We start from the raw sequence: 424 nt of genomic DNA, 5'->3' as shown, positions 1-424 counted from the left end.
ATATAGGTCATAATATATAGGTCAACAGTAATACAATTGATAAACCGTTAACCCGAGAGTTTCCTAGTTTTAAAAATCGGAAAAGTTTACTATAATATGTACAATCGGGAGAATTTATCACCGCCCAATAATAGGTATTAGGGCAAAACGGGCAAGATGGATACAACACATGCGGGTTCGGCGTTCTCTAAAAATTTCTATATTTTCCTTGTTCCTCTAGGTAGTTCAGAATCTCAAATGTTTAAATACCTACTCTGTTGATTTTTGATACTTAAAAGTAAAATTGTATTATATTATGAGATAAGTAATAGGTTGTGTAATGCAATTATTTTGTGATCGTTCCACATATGTTTGATTAAATTGTATTATTCTATTTTCTAGTACCTAATAGATGGATAAATTCTAAAACAAATAACACGAAACA

The sequence above is a fragment of the Acyrthosiphon pisum genome, chromosome X (assembly GCF_005508785.2).
Source record: "Acyrthosiphon pisum isolate AL4f chromosome X, pea_aphid_22Mar2018_4r6ur, whole genome shotgun sequence".
NCBI lineage: Eukaryota > Metazoa > Arthropoda > Insecta > Hemiptera > Aphididae > Acyrthosiphon > Acyrthosiphon pisum.
This window is presented reverse-complemented; position numbering follows the sequence as displayed.